A 5,863-nucleotide genomic window follows, 5' to 3' on the forward strand; every position below is an offset into this window, starting at 1 on the left:
GAAACCCAGGCATTTGATCGTGACCCCAGAAAGGCCGTTTCGAGGAGGAGTCACACCGCACTCCGTGTGTCTCATCCTGACTGGCCCTTAGAACCAGTCTGGATAGGATCAAGCCTGCCAGGAAAAAGCCCACCACCACCACCAGCTCAACACCTTTCAAAGGAAGACCACAAAAATCCAGGCTCTCAACAGCATATAGCAGCTATGTATGCAACATACAATAAAAGATCACAAGACATGGGGGAGAAGATCAGGAAAAATGTGACACACAATCAGGAAGAAAAAGAAATCAATAGAAACATACCTAGAAATGGCAGAGTTGTTGGAATCAGGAGCCATGTCTTTAAAACAGCCTTTATAGATATGTTCACGGTTTTAAATGAAAACAGGGGGCATAATGAGTGAACGCCTAGGGACGCTTAGTAAATAACTGGCAGCTATGGAAACAATCAAAAGCAAATTCTAGCAACAAAAAACACCATATCAGAAATTTTAAAATTCACTGCATGGGCTAAACAGCCTACTGTACATTGCAGAACAAAAAAAAAAAAATGTCCCGATGAATTCAAAGACAGGTGAATAGAAATGATCCAAACTAAGGCTTACAGAGAAAAAAAAAATACTGAAGGAGAACGTTAGTGACCTGAGGGCAAAATCAAGTCCAGACTATGTTTCATTCGAGTCCCAGGAAGAGAGAAAAAAAAGGATTGGAAGCAGAAACAATACGTAGAGAAATAATAGCCAAAATTTGTAAAAGAAAAAAAAAAAAAACCAGGGACCCAAGAAACTCGATAAGTCACAAACAGGACACATTTAAAAAATTAAAAAAAAAAAAAAGGAAGAAAGAAAACCAAACAAAAGCTTATCATATTCTAATGAATGAAGAAAAGACAAATCTTTAAAAGCAGTCAGAGAGGGGCGCCTGGGTGGCTCAGTCCATTAAGCGTCTGTGTTCAGCTCAGGTCGTGATCCCAGGGTCCTGGGATCGAGTCCCGCATGGGGCTCCCTGCTCAGCGGGGAGCCTGCTTCTCCCTCTCTCTCCGCCTGCCACTCCCCCTACTTGTACTCACATGTGCGCCCGCTCTCTCTCTCTCTCAAATAAATAAGTACATATTTTTTAAAAAAGGAGTCAGAGAGAAAAGACATTACATTGAGGCCAACAATAACAGGAGTTGTATCCAGCTTCTCAACAGAGACAAGACAATAGAATAAAACCTTCAAACTGCAGAAGGAAAAAAAAATAGATTAACACACAATTCTATATTGAGTGAAACTCTCCTTCAAAAACGAAGGCAAAATAGAGACAAGATGGTGGCACGGGAGACAGGAGGACCGTGCAGTAGTCTAGACTTGTCGAGGAATGGAATAACTCATGCCTCTCTAGCCCTTTGCCTGACATCCTGGGCGATGAGAGAGAAGATTGTGATTTTACTGACACCCTCCCCCCTCAGAAGGGCAATTTCTTCCCGTTACTCATCCAGAAATAGCTTTGGCCTACCAAAAAGTTTTGAAAACTTTTTCTGGGAAAAAAATTTCTTTGGGAATCTTGTCAAAAGATAGACAAAAACGCATATTTCTTGGGGGGTGCTGAATGGAGAGAGAACGCACAGGAAACTTCCCATCGTTCTGCGTCCTACCTTGAGGGTAAGGAGAACATCTGGACAGGGTTCTCATTAAACCAGCGAAGTCAATGTGATACTGTCTCCATGATCAGAAGGCATGGTGAGAACTGAGTAAGGAGGATTCCCTTCTTAAAATACCCCAGAGAATTTCAGGAGGGGAATTTTCCTGTGATTGACAACTTATATCAACAAAAGGACCGATGGGCCTGATGTCCCATTAGGAGGCCAATGCATTGCATTCACTCATTCACCCAACCTTTGGAGAGCGCCCCCCTTGTGCCGGGCCGTGTTCTATCTGCGTTAGGCTACCGTACCATTAGAATATAAGCAGGGTCTCTGCTCTCAGGAAGCTTACACTTTTGGGGGGGGGTGGAGAATTTTTTTTTTAATATGACTGTGAATAATGTGCATGCTATGTGTGGGCAAGAGGAGCGATGGAGAGAGTAATGGGGGTGGGACCGAGACTTTAAACAGGGAGATGAGGAGGATGAGGATGATTTTGAAACAAATGAGAGGAAAAAAACCAAGTGGAAAGGATGTTGATGGCAAAGATTTTAATTGTATCCCTAAGAGTCATCAAATCTCCCCATCTGAAGTCGTAGAGCCTCTCGCGCCCAGGATAACCCCTCAGATGGACGAGGGCCTCTTCTTAATTCTATAGCGAATAAAGCACGAGTTGCAGAATTAGCAAATCCTGAAACTCGGAATGTGGATGCCTGGAACAAGGTGGTCTGGATTCCTTATAGTTTGGCACTCTCGGGCTGTCCAGAGGATGCCGGGGGCCCAGAGACCACCTAAAGGAGTCTACTGTTGTGTCCGATGGTCCATGAAGACCCCCCCCATCCACGTTTTTATCAGTAGTTATCCAAAGTTGTGCAGTTCATTGATTACCTCCTTAGTGAAGCTTTCCCTGATCACTTGCCGCAGAGCCCCCATCTCTCTCGTTTCCTCCAACGTGCCTTGTGGAGTCTACTTTTATGTGTTTCTAAGGCAGGGGCTACAGTTGCCTTTCACTGCTGGATCCCAGTGCCTGGAAGATAGTGGGTACGTAAGGGAAATGTATTGAATGAAGGAATACTCAACTGGGAAATCGCTTACTGAAAGGAAGAAATATAGGTTTAAGCATCCTTAAATATTTGCACAAAGTAGACTTTGAGTGACTCACTATAGTGAGTCAAAGACTTGACATTTTAAGTTGAAATTGAAGCATAAAAATATAAACATGCTTACGAAGGATATTAATTCTATTCCTGAGACATACTAACACTCTGAAACATATAACAATATTGCAGCTTAAACATCATCACAAAGAAAAGTCTTTAAAGCCAGAATACACCTACACTTACTCCTTAATAGACAAGCTTCCCATATGCTGAATTTTAAGCACACACGAATTTGATTTTGGTAGCCTTAAGAATTCAAATTTTCATCTAACTGAATAACCCCCGTGATAGAAAAGAGCTAAACTAAGAGCCGAGGAATATGATTTGAAATGAAAGTAAACCTCAGCTTTTGCAAAGCCTTCGTTAAGACGGAGAGACCAGAAAGAGTGTCCACACAGAACAGAGGAAACTTACAACGCATGGAGAACACAGGAGGCCCAGGAGCAAAGAACTGCAGGTTTTCTCGACATTTGTAAACACTTGGAGAGAGGACCGATACATGCACACACGTACAACACGCACATAAACCTGGGAGCCTCGAGATGTACGTTATCTCATAAACCAAATTTACAAAATTTACAAGCATTGCAAAACCGAAATCCCTAGACAATGAGGGTCCTTGAGGGTTTCTCCGTAAAGAAAAATTTCCGCACCAGTCCATTCGAAAGGAAAGAGTAAGCATCTTCCCAAATGAAGCCCCAAATGGTCAACAAAGAATAAACCTTGGGAGGTGGGGTTCAGCGTGACGAGGCGAGCAAGGCCTGGAATCGATCACTCCGGGCTTTGTGCTCTCTGTCCGGCTCCTGGCCCTGCTGAGTGACTGTGGGCACGCGACGTAGGGCCTGGGAGTTCCCCCAGGGGCACAAGCACGGGCTTCGCCCTCTTCATCAGCAAAACGAGGATGATAATGACACCTGTTCATTCACCTGTGATGAGCGTGACATGAGACCCCGCATCTCAACTGCTCAGCCCCCTCTCCATTCTCCATAGAATGTTACCTACTAATATTACTTTATCTCAGACTTCCTATTTCCGTGGGCCAAACACAAATGTTTTCATGCCCTTCTCCCCATTTCTGCAAAATATTTAAGAAGGAAAAGACAGAATTCTCTTGGGGGATATCAGCTCACAAACGGCTTGAGTCAGCTGTCACGGGCCAGCCTGCGTCCTTTTCTTCCTTTTCTGCTAATGTGAGCACATTTCTATCTTGTGCGGTCTGCCGTGTGGACTCGAGACCATCAAAGCAAGTTAATTTAAATGTTACTACAAGGGTGACACAAGAATCCTGGGGAGAGTGAGATAAGCTGCCAGCAGCTTCTCCAGCCAAAGACACAAGTTTCGTGAAATCAGTATTAACTCCTCAGCTCCCGCAACGAAGTAGGACTTCAGAAAAGGTGTTCATGGTCCTCTCCTGTGTTGGCTCCCAGCCCTCCCCCTACTCCCATTCCAGCGGCAGGCACACGACACACACACATTCACATGCAATTCACCCCCATGCACACACTGACATATACACACACAGTCACACAGTTTGGCCCCATGTGCGCACACACACACACAGACACACACACACACACACACACCATTCAACACCCTGTGTGCGTGTGGGCACACAGACACATGCAGAGACTCTGGATCCCTTTGCTCCTCCTCACAGGGGACCAGTCTCCCACACCGGTGGCTTCACTGTCCTACGCATTTGGAGAGGGGGCAGAGAGACCCCCACCTGGTCAGTCCTGTTGCATTTGCCCTCGCTTCGGAGGTTCAGAGCATACTATGAGCTGGTGCCAATCGAGTGGAAGAGTAAGACTAATTTGAAAGTTGGATCTAAGGGTCTTTGTCCTCAACCACAGCAATTCTGCTACAATAGAAGCCAGAGTTAGAATGGAGGGGCACAAGGGCGCCTGCGTGGCTTAATCAGTTAAGCATCCAACTCTTGCTTTTGGCTCAGATCACGATCTCAGGATCTCTTTCTCTCCTTAAGGTTCACTTTCTCTCCTCTCCCTCTGCTCCCCCGCCCACCCCCCACCCCACTCATGCTCTAGCACTCTCTCTCTCTCAAAAAAAAAAAAAAAAAAAGAATGGAGGGGCATAGCCCTTCTCCCCAGGGAGCTCTTTGTACCATGTTCCCAGGATATCTACTCACTTTGAAGCACTCAGAGCTCTCCCTACAACTCTTCCACAACTCAGTGCCTTTGCACAGGACAGTCCAAAGATCTAGAAAGCCTTCCCTCATCTTCCGCTCCCTGCCCATTCTCAGTCTCCTCTGTCTCACTCCTGCTCATTGTTTGGGACCAGATGAAATGTCCCTTCTTCCAGGAAGCCTTCTCTGACTCCACACATACCAGCTGGAGTAGCTTCCCCCTCTTGGCTGCCCTGCAGGGCTGAGCTCGCCCCTGGCACTTACCCACTGTGCTGTGTCACTTCCATTGGGCTCTTCTACTGGCCTGGGAGCTCGGTGAGAGCAGGGGTTGTGCTGGCTTCATCTGGGAGTCCCAGGGTCTGTCACGTGGCAGGAACCCACTGTTTATGTGTGTGTGTGTCTTGTTATTCACAAAGGTAAACAGGAAATGGGGAGCTACTGGTGCGTGACCACTTTCTGGCAGATTTGGTTCTGATGTGTTTGGACTGAAAAACAGGAGGATCTCAGGGCTAGAGATCCGGAGACACTGAGTGGCACCACCTGAGACCATCTCTGTGGGTTACAGCTTCAACTGTTTCATCTCTTTTTGAAGTCTAGCACCTAAATTTCACTTAGTGAACAGTTGTCTAGTGAGTAGATCAATGAATGAAGTGAGTAACGCTGCCAGGAAGTGAAGAACTCTATGGAAAGCCCTGGCCTATAGGAATAAGGTGTCCAGGGTTCCAGCTTTACTAGGGCCATGGGATTCACTGTTTGAACCTGGGCAAGTCCCCTCCCTTGCCTGACTCTTAGCCTTCCATCTGCACAATTAAAGGATTGGACCAGAACCCTGGTTCTCAAACTCTTTTCCACGGAGACCTGGGTGGTCATTGAGCACTTTCTTGGCCTCTGTGGAACAGGAGGGGACTCTGCACTACCTGGACATTGGGCTTCAT

At 46.1% G+C, this 5,863-nt stretch overlaps 1 long non-coding RNA gene across 1 annotated transcript; it reads right to left on the reverse strand.

The window, feature by feature from the left end:
* Window positions 1-1,699: 1,699 nt before the first annotated feature.
* LOC123788104 (uncharacterized) lies at window positions 1,700-5,331 on the reverse strand. The gene is made up of 3 exons (XR_006778411.1): window positions 5,193-5,331; window positions 2,514-2,652; window positions 1,700-2,277 (listed from the first exon to the last, which is right to left on the reverse strand). It is a non-coding gene; the product is annotated as an uncharacterized LOC123788104 (long non-coding RNA).
* Between the last annotated feature and the right edge of the window lie 532 nt (window positions 5,332-5,863).

The sequence above is a fragment of the Ursus americanus genome, chromosome 18 (assembly GCF_024610735.1).
Source record: "Ursus americanus isolate L20-20 chromosome 18, mUrsAme1.1.p, whole genome shotgun sequence".
In the NCBI taxonomy this organism is placed as follows: domain Eukaryota; kingdom Metazoa; phylum Chordata; class Mammalia; order Carnivora; family Ursidae; genus Ursus; species Ursus americanus.